This window comes from Triticum aestivum, chromosome 6B (genome assembly GCF_018294505.1).
Source record: "Triticum aestivum cultivar Chinese Spring chromosome 6B, IWGSC CS RefSeq v2.1, whole genome shotgun sequence".
NCBI classification, from domain to species: Eukaryota; Viridiplantae; Streptophyta; class Magnoliopsida; order Poales; family Poaceae; genus Triticum; species Triticum aestivum.
In genome coordinates, this window is record NC_057810.1 from 179,701,681 (window position 1) to 179,722,541 (window position 20,861).

The following is a 20,861-nucleotide window of genomic DNA, read 5'->3' on the forward strand; positions in this document are numbered from 1 at the left end:
CAGCTACGCGTAGCTGGGAGTCGTCCGCATCCATTTGTGCAAACGGCAGGGGCTGAGGTGGCTCGAGCTCACCGGAACGGGGTCCGCGGCGGCGACCGGAGTTCGGGCCAGCGCGGGCACGGGGCTACGCTTAGCGAGCGAGCGAGCTGAGAGGCTGGGCGGGCTCCTGGGAGATCCACGAGCTCGAGGTCGTGCTCGGACGCGAGTTTGGTGACCTGCAACGACGGCGGCGACATCGCCGGCGGAGCCGAGCTCGCGGCTCCGGTGGAAAGGCGGCTAGGGTACGGGAACGAGCGCGAGGAGGAGGGGAAATGGAAGAGTAGCTCACAGGGGTTGCAACGGTGGCCTCGGGGAGCTCGGGGAGGCACCGGAGCCGACGAATCGACGGAGGGGAGCTTCGATGGCCGGCGACGGAACGGCGATGGTGACGGCGTTGTAGGGCTTCCGGAGGGGCCGTGGGTCGGTGGGGAGGAAGGAGAGGGTCGAGGCGGAGCTCGCAAGCACAGCGAGGGGTCGAGGGGGAGACGGTGGGTGCGGTGGTGCTCGTCGGTGGCGGCGGGCGCATTCGGTGAGCGAGAGGGAGAGGCGAACAGGGGGGGAAGAGGGGCAACGGGGAGAGGGGAGCGGTGCAGGGGGTGCGTGGCGTCGTCCGGGGAGGCCAGGGAGGAAGCAGGAGGTGGCTAGGGGGGGGGGAAGCAGGAGGTGGCCGGGGCAGCGTCGGCGAGCGCCACGCCTCGCCTCTGCTCGTCCTCCTGGCAGAGGAGGAAGAGGACAAAGGAGGAGGAGGTGGGCTGGGCCGGCTGGGGGAACTGGGCCGGCTCTGGTAAGCAGGTAAGTGGCCCAGGTGGGCTGCAGGTAATGTTTCTCTCCTCTCTTTTATTTCTATTCTGTTTTATATTTTTCTATTTTTGCAATTTGTTTTAGGATTTGTTTTAAAATATCAAATCATTTTATAAAATCCTGGAAACAATTATGGGTACTTTCTGAATTATTTCAGTGACCCTTATCAATTTCCAACATTTATTTGAGCATTTAAATTATTTATAGTATTTAAATGCCCAAAGTCAAATACAATATGATTTAATTCAAAAATCCAAAAATGACCTAAGAATATAATCATCATTTTTGGCAGAGGTTTCCACCTTAACCAGAAATCATGAACTTTTCTTAGGAACCTTTTGGGTTTATTGAAAAGATTTTAATTCACCCTAGTTGAGTTGATTTAATGCTAGGGTTTTGAACATCCCCATTTCAAATTTAGGCAAAATTTAAACATGATGCAAACATGAAGATAGCCTAGAGCACTACCAGCAGCTAGGGATGTGACAGTACTAACCCATTTTCCTATATATATATATATATATATATATATATATATAGGAAAATGGGTTAGTACTCCTAGGAGTACATACTCCCAACCCCACCACAACTCACTGTGCGCGCTACCAGGTCGGGGATGCATACCCATTTAACCATTGTGCAATTAAATACAACGTTAACTAATAACCGACTAAATCTCATTGCATGGATCAGGTTTGGTTTTAAAAAATCTTCCATTAAAATAGGATCTGGGTGTGTGCATTGCCCATATATAGGCAGCGACTCACAACATGGTTATTCTCGCTGGAGCCATCTTCGTTGGCCGCCGGCCGCCGGCCACCAATGTCTACGTTAAGATCAACGAGCTAATAATTTCTTCCACATAGTTAATTGCACGTACTGTTCTTGTTAATTCATGCATTCATATATTCCTACTCTTGCTTGTTACAGGTCGCTCAGTGTTGAAGTCGGGCGGTCGACCGCTACACGGCAAAGATGAGATGCCGCAGCGGCGGGTCAGCGGCGACAGAGGCTTGATGAAACATACGAGCCAAGTCGCGGTGGCCGGCAACCTGTGGTCTTCACATCTATCAAGTGCGTGACGTGCAACATGTGCGTCAGCGGCGGCAAGGCGTCGACGATTATTTCATCCCGGATGGTGAAACAGTGCAGTTCTCCATTTCCATGGTTCACGACAACTGATGAATACAAACATTGGTCCTGTAATACTCTAGTTATTAGTTTAGCCATGAGACCAGAGAGTCCACTCTCTAAGGTATTTTTTATATCATTCAACGTCCGAGGTATATCAACCCTGCTACACATCAGTTTGGTACTATGCGTGCCGTGTATCGTATCCTCTTGATTCTTGAACGTAGACTAGCGATGTAAATACCATACAGATCAGCATCTATATCCTTCTAATTTTCTCCCTACCAAAATCACGCAATCTGAGTCCGATGTGGACTGAAACCGATTTGATGTTCAACTCTGTACGTGCATGCTTCCTTCAATATAAAGGTTGTATGATGAAAATAAATGCATACTTGTACCGACGATGCATTAAAAGTATGTTTTCTGAACATATATACTCTATTCTCCAGGTTGTATCTTAGATATAATATATTCCTTCTGCAAGGAATTTTTTTCAATGTACTACTCCAAACATTCAGAAGGTAGTATATACTTATTCATGAATAATGTTGTCTATACTCTTTTTTTAGGTGAAATGTTGTATATACTCTATCATGGAAAATGAAGTACATACCTACAAATAATGTGGTATATAGTAATATACTCTATCATAAAAAGGACAGTACATACCCCTTTTTTAGATGAGTTTATACTCCTTAAAACAGATAGTACCTATTCCTTATAAAAGTGTAGACATACCAGTTAAAATGTCAGTATATACTCCACGCAAAAACAGTATATATGCCTTTCAAAATAAATTGTGTATGTACTCTTTCAATAAAAGTTCAGTATATACTCCTTTGAAAGATCAGTGTGTACTCCGTCAAAGAAATCAGTATATACTTCTTGTATATGAAGTTTATACTCTTAAAAAAAATCAGTATATACTCCTTCAGAAAATGTGGCAGTAAGCGGTAATTTCATGCTCTTATTTCGTTTCAGATATACCTAGTCGTTCTTTCATTGTGGGTGTAATTCCTAACACATGGTTCATATGTATGCCATATAGTCATTTTTACCAATGCAAAAAAACAAGGTATATGCAAAACATGGCGTCCAGGATGAGCTTCCATTTTTTTAAACTTATGCCACCGCTTGCATGCCCTTTTTATAGGTAGTAGTTATGCATGCTTAAGCTAGTTAGTTTGCTTCTTGTACGGGCATGCTCAACAGATATCCATCTAGCTACCTTATCCACTTAGGGAGTACATACTCCTGGGAGTATAAAAAAGGAGTCCTATATAGCTGGACTATTCTGTTACCCTTGCCCCCTATAAGGCGCGATGCATCCACGACCGACCCAGGCCCAATCCGACCCACTTCCTACCGCCGGAGGCAGCCGTCGCGGCCGAGCGAGCGACGGCGGCAGCCGGAGCGAGGGAGCCCGCGGCGCCATGACCCGCCGACGGCGAGTTTGCATCACCGGCCCCCGATCCACAGCCACCACTCCCCCCCGACGCGCCGCCATCTAGCCATGCCGCCGGCCCGACCGCCACCAGCATCGGTCGCCTCGTCCGGCACTGGAGCATCCTCGCGCACCTCCCTACCGCCGGGCGGTGGAGCCTCCTCGCGCGCTTCCCCGCCGCCGGGCGCCAGAGCCTTCCCACACGCCTCCCTCCGTCTGGTGCAGGAGCCTCACCGCTCGCCTACCCGCCGCCTGGTGCAGGAGCTTCCCCGCGCGCCTCCCCGCTGCCGGGCGCCGGAGATTCGCCTGGGCCGTGATCCATGCCTCCTGCCTCCGCCCCTCGACGGACCTCGTCGACAGAGCTCCACCACAAGCACGGTCGTCTCCCCAACAACAATGGCTCCACCTTCCAAGTTCTTGCCAATACGCCGCCAACGAAACGAAGATGGAGTCACATGCAACAAGATGTAGGTGATGAATCCATCCCACACACATTACTAGCAACACCAAGTTTTTGAGATCTAGGTTTCAATGAAGATAGGTACCATGTTTCTGTCAATTTATCAGTTCATCAGTTTATCTGTGCTGCTATGCTCTGCCTACATGTTACATTATTGGGTTCATGAGTACAAAATTGTGTGATGCATCTATGCTGCATCAGTACATTGCAAATGCTTGCATCAGTTCGTTTACACCCCTGGCACTTGATGCACAATTAGCATGTCAAGGTTGCTATCAGTGCATCTAATATGCTATCTTCAGTTCAAGTAAAAACACTTAAAACATATGCGTCAGTCCAAGTAGATAGTGACAAAGGTTCAGCTACCACTGAAAAGTTATATGTTGTTATTTCTAAGAGTACAAGTCATGTAATTGCGTTAGTTCGAACGAGTAACAAAACTGTTACCGAAAAAATATAAAATTGCTACACAGTAAGTTCAGTGATACATAAGCTAGCAGTACTTGTAATGTAGATGCATTGATGCATGATTAGGATGTCGAGGTTAGTGTCAGTGCATCTAATATGCTATCTTCAGTTCAAGTTAAGAAAAAACTTAAACATATGCGTCAGTCCAGGTAGATAGTGACAAAAGGTTCAGCTACCACTCAAAAGTTGTATGTTGTTATTTCTAAGAGTACAAGTCATGTAGTTGCATCAGTTCAAATGAGTAAAAAAATGTTACTGAAAATAATAATATAAAATTGCTACACAGTAAGTTCAGTGATGCATAAACTGGCAGTACTTGTAATGTAGATGCATTGATGAATGATTAGGATGTAGAGGTTGCAGTCAGTGCATCTAATATGCTATATTCAGTTCAAGTAAAAAAACTTAAAACATATGCGTCAGTCCAGGTAGATAGTGATAAGAGAGTGCCACAGTTACACAGTAAGTTCAATGATACATAAACTAGGAGTACTTCTAGTGTAGTTGCATAAGTTGTAGAAGAAACGGTACATCAGTACATCCGTGTTTGAACATCAACGTTCATCAGTTCTGCTGAGAACGAACCAGATTAATCTCAAAACTGTTGAATGTTGTTTGCAGAAGCATGCAAGGTGGCGCACGCAACAAGCATTTCATGAGCCAGACAGATATGGGGCACCACCTGGTTGGGTAACACCAGAAATACCGCCTGGATATTTCAACAGTATAGGCAGGTTTGAAGATACACCGCAAACATCAGAAGCACGGACAGATTCTTCTATACAGCAAACACCAATATCTGGGAATGCAAGCTTTGCCGCTGCTGGGTTGCAACAAGGCCAACAATATCACCAACAACAAATGTTTTCCTTCCCCAGCGCATGCAAAAAGCCAAGGACAGGAAGCCGTGGATGGGTTGCAACAAGGCTTCCACCAGTCGCTCCGTCAACATCAATCATCCGTGCTGCAAGAGCAGTTGCGACGGGAAGACCAGGGCAAAAAGACAGAAATTTTGGCCAATCTAGCAGGTTCAAAGGTATAAGATCTGAGCCATATAGACAGGAGCAACCTCACAATGAATCTGAGGGGAGACAGCCATACAACGAGAGACGGAGATCTTCGTTAACGTTGCTCCCTCCAAGAGATGCATTGCTGCATGTGCTAAGGGTGACACCACCGGCGCCCATAAACCAGGGAGAACAACAAACACCAGAGGCAGCGTAGAGCTATACACATGTAAGTATCCATATAGAAAAAAAATACAAGCACAGTCCATACCATGGTGCTGTGACCACCCCATCTAACATTTTTGTTTGGTCACTGTTGTGTGCAGCCACCTGAAATTGAAGCTTATGTTCTGCCAAGGCTAGAGATGAGGTTTGAAACTTTCGAAGAAACTAAGAACTTCTATAACGTATATGCAAAGCACGCTGGTTTTGCTGTCAGGGAAGGCCCCAAGTGTAAGACCAGAGCCTACCTTTATTGCACGTGCCATGGAGTTTATGAATCAAAGGTGTCTAAAGCAAATAGACAGCGTAATAAGACGATAGCCAGAACTAACTGTGGAGCTAAAATGAGGTTGAAGAAGGAAAAGGATGGAACATTTGTCGTAAAAGAGATAGTCTGGGAACACAACCGCAGGCTACATCTCATCGCAGAAATGCTTGTCTTCTTACACTCCCACAAAAACTTTGACAAAACAATCTTGGAGTACGTCAAGTACCTGCAGTTCAAAGGCGTTGAACACGCGCAAATCATGAGCATACTGGGCGGTGATGACCCTGGTAGCTACTTCCTCGAAATGAATGCCAAAGACCTGATTAACCTGTAAGTACAAACTTGTTCTCCTCCCATAAACCGCCTCCGTCTTTTTTCCTCTGTCAGTACAAACATATCACGCAACGCATGACCTGACGCCAGTTCAACATGCATTTTCCAATGAACTTTTGATATGCAGGAAAGCAAAGAATTCAAGGATTGATGATGTGGACGATGTCCTAAAGACTGTCAACTTCTTTAGGGAGATGAAAGCTATAAACAGGGAATTTTTCTGTGACATGCAACTCGATGAGTCCGACAGAGTTAAGAAACATATTCTGGGCGAACGCAAGCTGCCGAGGGGCGTATCAGGACTTCGGGGACTGCGTAATGTTTGACACAACATCTAAGACCAACAAGTACCATATGCCACTTGGGGTGTTTGTCAGAACTAACAACCACTTACAGACTACATTCTTTGGTTTTGCCCTGATAAGAGCTGAGGATGCAGATTCATTCAAGTGGCTGTTCAAGACATTTTTAAGGTGCGTGAGAAGGAAGGATCCTACATGCATCCTCACAGGTACAACCGCTAAAACCACCCCCAACCACCACCCCCTTCCAAAAAAGAAAAGTAAAGTAACACAAAAAAAATGTTGTCTCAGTTCTATTGGTATATATGCACAACCATCTGCTGACCACTCATAGTCTATTTTTCTCATTACCAGACCAGTGCCCGGCAATGGCTTTGGCGATCGCAGATGTTTTGAAGAACACAATACATAAGCTATGCCGCTGGCACATTATGAAGAAGTACAGGGAACACCTTGCGTACCTATATTTCCTGCACGAGGACCTTGAAGATGAATTCACATCAATTCTCAACTGGCCCCTCATGCCAACTGAGTTTGAGGATGCCTGGAAAAGACTCATGGATAAGTACAACCTCCACGATGATGCCACAATGATGGGCATGTGGAACAAGCGTGAGAAGTGGATATCAGCTTACTTCAAACAAATTTTCTGCGCCAAAATGACATCCACATAGCAAAGTGAAAGCATGAACTATGTGCTCAAGAAGAACTACGTAAATGAGAGACATAACCTACACCGGTTTGTCAGCCAGGTAAACTCCTGCGTCAAAACCAAGAGGCAGACAGAGAACCAGGAGACAATGGGTAACCGGGTATAGCTCTATTACTTGTTGTAAGACAAAAAATAACATGCTTACTAAAGTAAAAGCTTTATTAGAAGTTTTTCCTGCGAAAAAACTAACAATTTGGTCATCATTCTTGCATCTGCAGAAGGAACAAATCACGCTGACCTACTATGGGTTTGACACCCAGATGGCAAAGCTGTACACACAAGCTATGTACAACGAGATCAGAGATAGGCTGAAACTGAGCACACTCTTCACGGCGACAGAGACGGAAGAGCCCACAAAGTACCTAGTGCGCTACAACCACCCACAAAAACTGTCTGTGTGGGCTCAGTACGCGTTCCAGGTGGTGGCAGACCCCGTGGGAGAAAGATATGAGTGCGATTGCAGGCTATGGGACCACACAGGTGAGGAGTACAAAAAAGATGTTACATACTGTACTACTTTTTTTGCAAAGTTTTTGTTCGAATGAAATGACAAAAACATGCACCTCTTCCAGAAACAAATACAGGTCTTTTCTGCGTGCATGTCCTGTGCATGAGGCAGACAATTAAGGCTGCCAGCGTTCCAGAGAAATACATACTCAGGAGATACACCAAACGCCCGAACATCCAGCCAACATTTGACAGAAATGACTTGAGGACAGTAGCGTCAAACAAGGCATCCCAATACTGCATTGCAAGCTCACTGCTGACGCTGAACATGAGGGTGCACAGAAAAAGCTTGAGAAGCCAAGAGCAAATGGCAAGGTCGCGGGTCGTCATGGACAAACTTGAACAAGAACTCGACGCCATGCATTCTGCTGAAAATGGAGGTGTCGCGGACAATGAAGCCATTGAGCATGATATTGCTACAATGTTATCCGAGATGAACCATCTGGGATCTATTGACCCATTTGAGAACGAGGAAGAAGAGCAGCAGCAACGGGAGCTTTCCCATGTGCACACTCAAGAGCGCCGACAAACTCACATGCGAGATCATGAGTTTGATGGTGCTGTAGGCGAACGACATGACAATAGCACATCCTACCAGCAGCAGTAGGAAAGGGTGATTAAACCCCCAATATTCTCAAACACAAAGGGGAGGAAGAGCAAGACGCAAGCAGCAGCCAAAAAGCCACCATGCCCCATCAAGCGCGTGGAATTTGGCCCGGACGGCAAACCCCTCGGGATAAGGGCATGCGGTTTCTGCAACGTCGTGAGCAAAAATAACTACCGCACATGCCCACTTCGCACAGATGCCACTGTCAACAAGAACAAGCAGATTGGAGCCACCCAGCTTTCTACCAATGGAGACAACACACGTAACAGCTACACTTGCCGCAAGTGTGGCGGAACTGACGGACATAATGCCCGCACGTGCAAAGTGGGCAAGGAGGTCAGTGGAGCTGAACAAAAATAGAGCAAGGTACATGTCGTGGGAATGAACACCTATGGGGCAGAGCCCCTTTCGGTCCGGCGGGGGCTGAGATCGCACAAAGAGCAGATCGAGGCGAAACACGCGGGCGATTTACCCAGCTTCAGAGCTCTCCGGAGAGATAATCCTCCTACTACTGCTTTGCTTGATTATATTGTGTTCTTGCTCGGGAGCGCTGAATGCTACAGTACACTCCAGCTGCTAACAAGATCGAGCGTGAGTGCTTTCTGGTTCCCCCCCCTACGTTGCGCATGGGCCTCCTTTTATATGCTCAAGGGGTCACCGACAGGTGGCAACGCATGCAAGGGCAAAAATGGAAAAGGAGTTGCGGTTGGTACAACTACCCCTATAGTGTATCATACCTAACCCTGACGGCAGGGGACAAAGGCATTAAATGCCCGTCTGTGTCGCCCAAACAGTGCAAGAAAAGGACCGTCAGGGGCGCCACCGCTTGCCACGATGGCTACCTTGTCAGCGCCGTTTATCACCGCGCATCGCTGGCTGCACAGCCTCTCGCCACAAGCACCTGGAAAGGCCCCAGAGCGACACGTTGGTGGATGTGCTGGAGCGTGGGTACAGGGTGGTTGCTTGCCGCGCCAAGTGCCTTGCCGCGGTCGTTGTCTTGTCGCATCCGGAAGCTTGTCGCTCACCCGGTCTTTCCGGGACGCGCGGCGCGTCGCGGCAAGTTCCTTGAGATGCCTTGGTTGGCCTTCCCGGCAAGCTCCTCTTGCCGGGGCCTTGTCTCTTCCCGGCAAGCTTCTCTTGCCGGGGCCTTGTCTTCTTGGCTTGAGCACTTTGTTCTTGAATGGCTCCAAATGAACCACGGAGGACCTTGGTGGTCACCCGGCAAGCCTTGCCGCGGGGTGCTGCGACTGCCCGTGCACAAGTTCGGGATACTAGGGTACCCCTACTCTAGTACACCGACAGGAGCCCCCGGGCCTGGGCCACACACGGTGCCGAGCGCTGTTGGGCCAGGCCCAAAACAGGGCACGGGCACGCGCGGGCTGGGTTACACCGTATCTTACTCCATATCCACCGCGCCCCCCGCAATGGCAGGCGTCGAATGCGGCGTCGTGGGAGAGATCGTGGGTGGTTCTTTATTCGGAAAAGCGGAACGTCCGCCCCGTCCCCCCTTTAAAAGCAGGGGAAACAGGGGCAGCTCGCCCACCTCGCCGTTGCTTTTCCAATCTCAGAAATCTTCGCCGCTCTCCCCTTCTTCCAGAGCCGAAAGGGAGCAGCGCTCTGTCCACCATCGCCACCGCCGCCACCAACGCCGTCGACCTCCTCCACCACCTCCGCCATGGCTCCGAAAGCCGGGAAGACCGTGAAGTCGGCCGAGGCGCTGCGAAAGGAGCGGGCCACTCCCCCCCCCCCCCCCCCCCGAGCTCTCTGCGCAGGAGCTGAGGGAGTGGTACTATCTCTTCTGGTCGACGGAGACGCGAGTGCATCCGCGCACAAAGGTACTTCCCGCCGCCGCTTCGAAAAAGGCTCCGACTGGATATCCGTTTTTTGCCTTGTTCTTCTACTGCGGGCTCTGCCCGCCCTTCTCTGAATTCTTCTGTGATATCATGAACACCTACGGGTTCCACCTCCTTGATTTCACCCCCAATGCTGTTCTGACCATGGCAGTTTTCGCACATCTCTGCGAAAACTTTGTAGGAGTCCACCCCAATGTAGCCCTTTTCCGCCACTTCTTTATGCCCCGGGTCGAGAGAGGAGAGCCTTTAGCTGGCGGAGTCGCCTGGATCTCGCGAGCCGGCAAGAAGGAGGCCTATCTGGAGGGGGAGCTCCGCACCAAATGGGAGGAGTGGAGATCAGATTGGTGTTCGATCGTAGAGGAGAACCCGCAACCGTTCACCGCCCGGCGCCAAGCCCCAGCAGTGCGCGGCAATGATTGGAGCAGACTGGCCCTGGAAGACGATAGGCTGAAGATTGCTGTCACTCGGATCTTACGTCTCAGGCTTGCCGGGTTGACTGTAGGCGCTGTTGGCGCGGACTTTCTTCACCGTCGCATCGCCCCCTGCAGGAGAGGAGGAGACCCGCCTGGGAATTCGGGGGTCCGGCGGATATCATGAGGCTGCGCCCGGGCCTCGACTTCAATTTCACTATCTTGGAATTGGACGCGATGCTCAAGGAGCTGTTCAAGCACGACCCTCAACATCCCGAGTGTTTCAGGTTGCCGGCAGGTGTCGTCCCGCTGTGCAACAACTCCTCGCTCGACCGCATCCGTGCAATGATGCCGCTGTGCGACTCGCATGGAATCGTCCCCACTTGGCAAGAGCCTGCAGATGATGTCGTGCAGCAGTTCTTCGATGGCTTGGTGGAGGTGGCGGTCCGCTCCGACGAGCAGAGAAGCCTCACCCGCGACACCACCGAAGCGGAGATGCAGCGCATCGCCACTAGGGCGGAAGAGGCAGTAGCAGCCGCTGCCGCGGGCGAGTTTGGATTCACAGTGGAGGAGGCAGAAGCAGCAGAGGCGTCAAGCCTTGCCGAACGGGAGTGGCTTGACGGCGAAGAAGAGCTTGCCTCGCCTGATGCCGAGTCGAGCGAGCCCGCCGAGGGTACGAGCGGTCCGCCGTCTCCAGGCAGCTTGCCGCAAACAGAGCCCCCAGCGCAGCCTCCAGCTCCACCAAGAAGGCGTCTCCGCAGGGCCGGGGACGCAGTAGGGCGGCAGACGGGTCAACAGCGGCAACGCCGCGCGACGCGCTCCGCCGCGACAAGCGCTGTTGCCGCGGGAGCGCCTCATGCCGCTGCGGCAACTGGAGCGGGGTCGTCCCGGGTCACCGCCGCAGCCCCCGCCAAGCGGCCAAGGGATCCTACTCCTCCGCCTCATCGCGCTGAAGGTGGGCCAAACTTCAACCTCTCCGCACTCAGCTCTGACGAGGAAGAAGAAGAGTAAGATCCTCTATTGTACTCGTAGTTCTTCAATTTGTTGTTTTTGTCTTGCATCTGATTTGATTTACTCCGAACTCATTCCTTTTCAGGACTCTGGCCCAGAGAGCGGCGAAGAGAGCCAAGGCTCCGGTGATCGTCATCGAGGACGAGCCCACCACGATAGCAGGAGGCGCGCCCGAGACCACCTTGCCGGACCCGGCTAGTATTCCCCAAAGCAGCCCCCAGCGCAGCCCCCAGCGTAAGTACATGGCTTCCTTTCTGCTGTCAAGTGCACATGGGTGCTCTTTCTTTGCTGATATCTGACTATTTGTTTGTGTAGGAGCAGAACAACTTCACCCGGAGGGCCCGGAAACCGCCTCCGATTCGTCATCTGCTTCGACTACGCCGCCAAGGGTGGATTCCCCGGCAAGGAAGCGTTCTCCGGCAAGGGAGGATTCCCCAGCAAGGGAGAAGTCTCCAGCAAGGGAGAGTTCTCTGGCAAGGGACAGCACGAACGATCCCCCTGTGGTGGAGACCGTGACTGTGGAACCCAGCACAGGTAATCCTCCTTGTTTGAACACTTCCCTTGGGTTCTTCTTCTTCTAATTTCTTTTTTGGATATTTGCTTGACTTTTCTCTCCCTCTTCTGGCCGCCAGATCCATCTGCCACGGAGCCGATGGAGACCGAGGCCACCGGCGAAGAGAACACGCGCGGCAGCACCAACGACGCCGCCGCCACTGAGGAGGAAGCCGGCGCTGATGATCCTGCCGGCGAGGAGGCTGCCAAGGCTACCGATGCAGGAGCCGGCGAGGGGTTCGGTGATCGTACTGACGACCCTGGGGCCGCAGGAGCGCAAGGCGCTACGCCGACCGCCGATCCCTCCGCCGCTACCGCTGCACCAGGCTCCGAAGAGCCCCAGCCCGGCGCCTATTTGAAGGCTGACGACGGCATCTTTATCAAGCTTCCCTGGGCGTCGAGCTCCAGGGCGCCGGTCGAAGGAGAAGCCTTTGATGGAGAAGTGCTCACCTCCGCTGGGCTGACACTAGTCGACGCGCCGAGCAGCAGCAGCGGCGAGTCTGAGGAGGAGCAGCTGCTCCGGAAGCTGGTGTCGGTCTACCTCGCCCGACAAGCCAAGGTGGAATCCCGGGAAGCGCTTGTCGCGCAGGCGGGAGCGGACGTCGAGAAGCGCGCAGAGGAGCTCCGGGAACGCAATCAGGAAGCTCTCCGGTCCTTGGCGGAGGAACGGAATCAGCTTGCCGAGGAGCGGAAAGCCTTCCTGCTCGAGAAGGCTGAAGCCGAAGAGAAGTAGCGGCTTGTCGCCGAGGAGCTATTTGCGCGGGAGGGTGAGCCGGCGCAGCGGAAGGTCAACCTCGACAGCCACGAGGAGGAGCTTGTCGCGCGCGAGCAAACACTTGGCGGGGCTCTCAAGGAAGCAAAGGACGTGGCCGCCGCTGCCGAGGCCGCCAAGACGGAGCTGGAGACGAAGGTGGCGCAGCTGGAGGCCGATCTCAAGACGAGCGGCAAAGAGCTTGCCGCGCTCAAGCGTGAGCGCGAGAAGGACGCCTACACTCTAGGTGAGTTGCAGGGTAGTCTCACCGAGAAGGGCAAGGAGCTCAGCGCTGCCAAGGACTCCAACGCAGATCTCGAGTGGAAGTTGGCTACTTTGACCAAGACGCTGGATGGCGCCAAGAAGCGGGAGGTGGCTCTAAGAGAGGATATTAAGGCCAATGAGGCACTGCTGACGAGGGCCGCCGAAACCCAGAACACCTTTAGGGATACTGTGGAGCACTGGACGGAGGACCTCGTGGACATTGCCGCAACCATCGACGGGGAGCTGGCGCAGCTGGGGATGGAGGCTTTTGGGTATCCCTCCGACGAGAACCTCCAACCCAGCGCCAAGCTTGCTTTGTTCTTCAAGGGCGTGGCGACAGCCCTCCAGCGACTCCGGGAAAAGATCCCAAAGCAGCTGGCCGACGAGTCACGCACGATCTGCGCGGGAGCTCTTCAGAAGGTGTTGGTGAAGGTGGCCTTCCGCAACCCGGGCCTCAACCTCACCAACGTCGTCAGGTCCCTTCCGCCGGAAGCTGATCTGGACGCGCTGAAGGCCCTTGTCGCACCCATTGTGGACAAGGTGAGCGGAATCAAGAGGGTCGAGGGCGATCGCGTGGATTAGGCCGCCCGTCTCCTCCTTTCCTTATTGCTGTTTGTCATGTTACGAGAACATTCTATTAGTGCTGCGACAAGCTATCTTGTAATATAACTTTATTTTGGGCATCAATTGCTATGTTATTTCCTCTACTTGATTCCTTCTTTTGTATGTTTTTGCCCTACGCTTTTAGGGAACTTGCCGGTGCAGACACCCTTGCCGCGAGCGCTGAGTGCGGGACATCAGCAGCCTTCTAGCGGTGCTATTACCGACAAGAAACCTTGTCGCAACTAGTCGCAGCACACTTAAGTTGTTGAGCAGACTCGAAACAAAGTAAGGGCGCAACTAGCTACGAGTTGGTTCCTCTACGCATAGGTTTTCCATACAAAGCAGGGTCGTTCGAGGAAGATAACTTAAAAAATTTAAAACTGATTGCTCAAACTTTGGCAACTTAGCTTTTCTGTCGTTTGCTTCCCGGCAAGGCAAAACTTTCTTGAACGACGCCTGGTCCACACCATTATCTTCTCCTTCCCCCCCGGCAAACTTGTGTGCGAGGGAACCTTCCTTTTGAGAAAAAGAAAGAAGAGAAAATAAAGATATGGAGCCTTACGGCTCGCTATTGCTTACCGGGGGTAGGTGCTGCATAAGGTGTCAGATAACACATGCAAAAGAAATAGAAAGTGTGAAATTGACAAGATGTGCGGAGCACATGAGCTTTATTTATGCACGGGGTCTGCGCCCGGCTTTGTACAAAGGATTACATGCAACAGCGGCAAGACTTGTACAAAAGGTGGTTGCCGGAACGCGCCTTACGGGTAAAACTTACGAAGATGTTCAATGTTCCAGGAGTTGCTCACCGGAATGCCATCTTCGGTCTCAAGGCGGACAGCGCCAGGCCTAGTGACTCGTTTCACCTGGTAAGGGCCTTCCCACTTTGGCGTCAACTTGTTGGAATTCTTGGTGGACTGAACGCGCCGAAGAACAAGGTCGCCTTCCTCGAGACTTCTGGCATTAACTTTGCGGCTATGATAGCGGCGCAAAGCTTGCTGCTATCGAGCAGCTCGTACAGCGGCCTGAAGACGGTCTTCCTCAAGGAGCAACGCGTCATCTTGTCGCAGTTGCTCTTGCTCAAGCTCATCATAAGCGAGCACTCGAGGCGACCCGTATACGAGTTCCGTGGGGAGAACTGCCTCTGCTCCATAGACTAGAGCAAAAAGTGTTTGGCCAGTGGCTCGATTTGGCGTCATCCTGATCGACCAAAGAACCATCGGCAGCTCCTCAATCCAGTTCTTTCTGCACCTGTGCAGCCTGTCGAAAGTCTTGGTCTTGAGCCCGCGACACACTTCTGCATTTGTCCTCTCCGCTTGACCGTTGCTTCTCGGGTGAGCAACAGAAGCGAAGCAGACCTTGGCGCCAAGATCTTGGACGTACTGCATGAAGGTGCGGCTCGTGAACTGCGTGTCGTTGGCGGTGATGATCCTGTTAGGGACCCCGAAACGGCAAACAATCGACCTGAAGAACTTGACTGCTTACTGTGCTGTCACCTTCCTCACTGCTTCCACTTCCGGCCACTTTGTGAACTTGTCGATTGCAACGTACAAGTACTCAAAGCCCCCGACAGCTCGGGGGAAGGGGCCGAGAATGTCGAGCCCCCAGACCGAAAATGGCCAGGATAAAGGGATCGTCTGGAGAGCTTGAGCTGGCTGGTGTATCTGTTTGGAATGGAACTGGCACGCTTCACACTTGGTTACTTGTGTAGTTGCATCCTGGAGGGCTGTCGGCCAAAAGAAACCTTGCCGGAATGCTTTGCCGGCAAGTGCTCTTGCGCCAATGTGGTGGCCACATATGCCTCCATGTATCTCTGCCAACAGCTTTTGCCCATCTTCCCGGTGAATACACTTCAATTTCACCCCGTTGAGTCTTCTTCTGTACAGTGTGTTGTCGACAAACTGGTACATACTTGACTGTCGGGCTACTCTTTCCGCTTCTTCTTGCTCTTCGGGAAGTTCTCCTGTCTGAAGGAAACGGACGATCTGCTGTGCCCATGCTGGAGCTTGTGGCTCGACAACAAGGACTAAAGGCACATATGCTGTTGCAGGAACATCGGCTTCTATGGCAAGAACCTGCGGCTCAGCCGGAGCTTGACGTTCCCCGGCAAGCTTGCCGGAGCAAAACTTGTCGGGAGCGTCTGCTTCAACGGAACAAACCCTAAGGCTTGCCGGAGCAGACTGCTCCTCAGCACCCTTGTCGTTGATCCTGGGGACCTTCTTGACGGCGGCTTTGGGGAGCTCTGCCGGAAAGTAGTCACCAGAAATCAACTTCCTCTTCTTGCTCTGTCTAGTTGATGGTGTTACAGACGGTTGAGTCAGCTTGAGCACAAAGATCCCTGGTTCCACAGGTAACTTTAGTGCGGTGCACTTTGACAGGCCATCGGCAATGTCGTTATCAGCTCTTGGAACATGCTCCATCTGTAGGCTGTCAAAGCGCTCTTCTAGCTTTCTCACTTCATCAACGTATGCTTCCATCAACGGGCTCTGATAGTTTTTGTTCACTTGGCGGACGACAAGCTGCGAGTCACCCCTGACAATGAGTTTCTTGATCCCAAGGTCTGCCGCGATCCTGAGGCCGGCAAGCAAACCTTCATACTCTGTAGTATTGTTTGTTGCTTGCTCCCTGGGAAAGTGCATCTGGACTACGTACTTGAGGTGCTCTCCGGTGGGTGCGATAAGCAGCAAGCCCGCACCGGCGCCTTGCAGCGAGAAGGCACCATGAAAGTACATGAGCCACTCTTTGCTTGCTTCCTTGACGGGGATGCTCGTTTCTGGAATTTCTTCATCTGGTGTCGGCGTCCACTCTGCTATGAATTCTGCCAATGCTCTGCTCTGGATAGTTGAGGTGCTCTCAAACTTGAGGCTAAAGCTTGACAGTTCCAGTGCCCACTCGACAATCCTGCCTGTTGCTTCTGGATTCTGCAGTATCCTCTTCAGCAGAAAACGAGTGACAACTGTGATCTCATGTGCTTGGAAGTAATGGCGCAGCTTTCTCGAGGCCATGAGAAGGCCGAAAAGCAATTTCTGCACACCAGAGTACCTGGACCTAGCCCCCTGCAGAAGGGAACTGACAAAGTAAACTGGGCGCTGCACCATTCTCTTCTGCATCTCCTCCTGTGTCTGCGCAGATCCATCCTTGTCGGGACCAGAGCTTGCCGGTGAAGCCCCCTGCTTGTCGCTGGATGCACTTGCCATGGTTGCTGGCTCATCATCCGCCTCCCTCTCCGCTACTAACGCAGCACTAACCACTTGATTGGTTGCCGCTATATACAACAGCAACTTCTCTTGTGGCTTAGGTGCGACAAGTATTGGAGTGGAGGATAGGCATCTCTTTAAATCCTGCAGCGCAGCCTCCGCTTCCTGAATCCATTTCATTGGACCTGCCTTTTTCAATATTTTGAAAAACGGCAGGGCGCGCTCAGCAGATTTAGAGATAAACCTGCTGAGAGCAGCCACGCAACCGGCAAGTCTTCGTACATCCTTGATGCGCTTTGGTGCTTCAATCTGCTCAATGGCCTTGATCTTGTCGGGATTGGCTTCAATTCCCCTCTGAGACACGAAGAACCCGAGAAGCTTGCCGGAAGGGACTCCAAACACACACTTCTCGGGGTTAAGCTTGAGGTTGATCTTGCGCAGATTCGCAAAGGTCTCGTCCAAATCTTGAATTAGAGTTGCTTTGTCCTTGCTCTTGACCACTATGTCATCCATGTAGGCTTCCACATTTCTGTGTATCTGTGGCTCAAAAGCGTCATGGACTACTCTTGCAAATGTTGAACCAGCATTCTTTAATCCGAAAGGCATCCGTACAAAACAGTATGTGCCACATGGAGTTATGAATGCGGTCTTCTCTTCATCCTCGTCTGCCATGAAGATCTGATGATATCCTGAGTATGCGTCAAGAAATGAAAGCAAATCACATCCGGCCATGGAGTCAACAATCTGGTTAATGCGCGGCAAGGGAAATGGGTCTTTGGGACAAGCTTTATTGACATCGGTGAAATCGATACAAAGCCTCCATTTCCCGTTTGCCTTGCGCACGACTACAGGATTGGCCAACCACGTAGGATGGAGCACTCCTCTGACAAGGCCTGCTGCTTCCAATTTCTTGATTTCTTCCGCGATGAATTCTTGGCGTTCCACTGCTTGTTTCCTGACTTTCTGCTTGACGGGCCGCGCATGAGGACAGACGGCAAGGTGGTGCTCGATTACTTTCCTGGGAACACCGGGGATGTCAGACGGTTGCCATGCAAACACGTCGACGTTCGCCCGCAGGAAAGCAACGAGCGCGCTTTCCTATTTAGGGTCGAGAGTGGCACTGATGGTGAAGGTACTACCAGTGCCGTCCTCCTTGGCGGGCACCTTCTTGGTCTCTGGTGGAGCTGCCATTGCCTTCTTACACTTGCCGGTGGAGCTCGATGGTGCGTCCTCGACGGTAGTGCAGTACTCCGAAGAGGTGCGCTTGCCGGAGTGGGCATCAGAACTCTTGCCGGACTTGGTCTTCTTCTTCCCCTCGGGAGCTTCAGCGGCAAGTGATTTGCGATCTGCTGCGGCTGCTGCTTCCCGGTAGATCTTGTCGGCGCAGATAAGAGTATCCTTCTTGTCGCCGGGGACAGAGATGACACTTATCGGGCCGGGCATCTTCAGCACATTGTATGCATAGTGAGAGGCTGCCATGAATTTGGCGAGTGCTGGACGGCCGAGTATCCCATTGTAAGGGAATGGAAAGTCAGCAACGTCAAAAGTGACCCTCTCAGTCCTGAAGTTCAACTCGCTGCCAAATGTCACTGGCAACGTGATCTTTCCCTTCAGCTTTCTCCTTCCCGGATTGATTCCTTGGAATGTGCCGGTCTCTTCGAGCTCGCTGTCAGGGATCTGGAGTTTCTGGAGCACCGCGGAGGAGATCAGGTTCAAGCCGGCCCCGCCGTCAACTAGCATCTTAGTGACCTTGAGGTTGTGGATAGTTGGTGAAACCAACATCGGCAAGCACCCGACCGCAGTTATGCGATCAGGATGGTCCTCAATATCAAAGATGATAGGCGTGCTGGACCACTTCAGAGGCTTGCGTTACTCGACTGGTGGTTCCGCTGCATTGACTTCCCGCACCCACTGCTTGAGCTGGAGGTGCGAAGTATGCAGAGAAGCACCACCGTCAACGCACAGAACCTCTGTGGCTTTCTGAAACTCCTGCTCATCGGCCTCGTCTTCCTCCATATCTTAATCTTCGTCGTCGTCTTCATCCTTATCGCGGCCGCGGGGAGGCCTGTCTCCTTGTCGCTGCTTGGCCTTGCCGCGGCGTCCCCCCTGCCGGGACGTTTCTTGCCGGATCCTCCAGCACCTTCCTGGGCCTTCTCCTTGTCGCGTCGCTCATATTCGGCCTTCTGCAGCTCAACAAGCTGCTCAACCTTCTTGCAACTCTGGAGGTCATGGCCCTTGGTGAGGTGGATCTTGCAATACTGCTTGCCAGAGCTGTCCTGCTTGTCGGCGGCCGCCACAGCTTCAGCTTCCTTGGCGCCACCTCCGTTGCCGGACTGCTCAATGACTAGCACATCTTTGCCTTTCTTCTTCCTGTTGTTCCGCCGCCGGTTTTTCCTTGCCGGGGCGGCATCCTCGCTGTCAGATCCTCCTGCTCCTGTATTTTCTCCGGGGAGTTTCCTCCCCTCCTCAGCACGCGCACACTTGTCGGCCAGGGCATATAGCTCACTGACGTCCCTGATTTTGCACATCGCCATCTCCTCCCGCATCCTGCGGTTTCGCACGTTCTGATGGAATGCACTGATGACTGCGGCCGGGTGGACATCTGGGATGTTGCGCTGTACTTGGCTGAATCTCTGAATGTACTTGCGCAGGGGCTCTCCTTCCTTCTGGGCGAGCAGATGAAGATCGCTTTCTTGCCCATGAGGCTTGTGGCCGCCTGTAAAGGCGCCGACAAACTGATGGCATAGATCTGCCCAGGAGGATATGGAGTTGTCCGGCAAGTGCATGAGCCAGGACCGGACATTGGGCTTGAGCACCAGCGGGAAGTAGTTGGCAAGGATCCTGTCGTCGCGCCCCCCAGCAGCTTGCACCGCGATGGTGTAGATGCTGAGAAACTCCAACGGATGCAACTTGCCGTCATACTTCTCTGGTACATCTGGCTTGAAATTTTTTGTACTGGGCCACTGGACTTGCCGCAGCTCATGAGTAAACGCAGGGCAACCTACCGTGTACGGCAAGTCGCCTGGTTCCCCTGGCGCATGCATGTCAACAGTGGGCCCAGCGCGCTGGTATGATTGACGCCGCGCTTCTCTTTGGTGCTCGATGCGGGTACGAGCGTCTTCGTGTTGTCGTTCGCGGAGAACTTGGCGCTGATCTTGACGGGCTCGTGGATCTGATGACGCAGTGGAGTCGTCGTCGAGGTGGATCCGGCGAGTCGGAGATCTTGGCCTTCGGGGTGGAGAGTGCACGGTGGTCGTACCCCCACCGGTCTTGTCACCATCGGCTCGCGCCTGGCGTGCATGCTGGTCTTGAGCGCCCCGAGATCCGCCAGCTCGATCTTGGTCCAACGCGCGTATGGTACTGCGAGTACCATGACGCTGTCGGTCCCGCGCCTCCTGAGATGGGCGCGGTGCATGTACGGACGCCGAGGTCTGTGCGGCCTTGTCCTTGGACCATGCAGCATCATGAGCTCCCTCGTCGGTGCCCATTCCTCCGCCGGCGTCTACCCCACCACCCGTTTGCTCCGGTGGCGGTGGGATCGACGCAGACGGAACAGCCGCCTCCGAAGCCTTCTTCTTCGGTGGCATGTTGATGAAGAAAAGGAAGATCTAGCCCGCGTGAACACCGGATCAGGTTCACACAACCTCGACGCCCCCTACCTGGCGCGCCAAAGATGTCGTGGGAACGAACACCTATGGTGCAGGGCCCCTTTCGGTCCGGCGGGGGCTGAGATCGCACAAAGAGCAGATCGAGGCGAAACACGCGGGCGATTTACCCAGCTTTGGAGCTCTCCGGAGAGATAATACTCCTACTGCTGCTTTGCTTGATTGTATTGTGTTCTTGCTCAGGAGCGCTGAATGCTACAGTACACTCCAGCTGCTAACGAGACCGAGTGTGAGTGCTTTCTGGTTCCCCC

General features: G+C 52.4%; 1 long non-coding RNA gene across 1 annotated transcript; it reads left to right on the forward strand.

The window, feature by feature from the left end:
- The first annotated feature begins 1,628 nt into the window (after positions 1-1,628).
- Positions 1,629-2,158, forward strand: LOC123133903 (uncharacterized). Its single transcript, XR_006465427.1, has 2 exons — positions 1,629-1,670; positions 1,771-2,158. It is a non-coding gene; the product is annotated as an uncharacterized lncRNA (long non-coding RNA).
- Positions 2,159-20,861: the final 18,703 nt, after the last annotated feature.